Raw genomic sequence first — 476 nt, 5'->3', positions numbered from 1 at the left:
CAGGGCGGGGTCCTGGTCTGCTGTGGGCCTCTGTGACCTTGGATTTTGTTGTTGGCTGATGATAATTGTTGCTTGGGGGGTGCAGTACTGAGGATGGAAACCAGCGCCTTCATACTGGCTACATCTCTCGCCCTTTTATGTTCTATTTTGAGACTGGGTCTCACTAGTCACTAAATTGCCCAGGCTGGACTTGAACTTGCAATCCTGCCTCCGCCACCTGGTGTGCTGAGATGACAGGTGTGCATCACCAAGCCAGCAGTGATGATGATGTTCTTATTTTTCATCTTTTATTTATTTTTTTGAGACAAAGTCTCCCTATGTAGTTCAGGCTGGCCGTAAGTTCATTTTGTAGCCCAGGCTGGCCTTGAAATCACAGTGATCCTCCTGCCTCAGCCTCCTGAGTTTTGGGAATACAGGTGTGTGCCACCATGCCTGGCTTTTTTATTTATTTATGTATTTATTTATTTATTTATAGT

Source organism: Chinchilla lanigera, unplaced genomic scaffold, assembly GCF_000276665.1.
Source record: "Chinchilla lanigera isolate Chin_1 unplaced genomic scaffold, ChiLan1.0 scaffold00126, whole genome shotgun sequence".
Classification (NCBI taxonomy): Eukaryota; Metazoa; Chordata; class Mammalia; order Rodentia; family Chinchillidae; genus Chinchilla; species Chinchilla lanigera.
The sequence above is the reverse complement of the archived record's forward strand: the minus strand, read 5'-3'. Positions refer to the sequence as shown.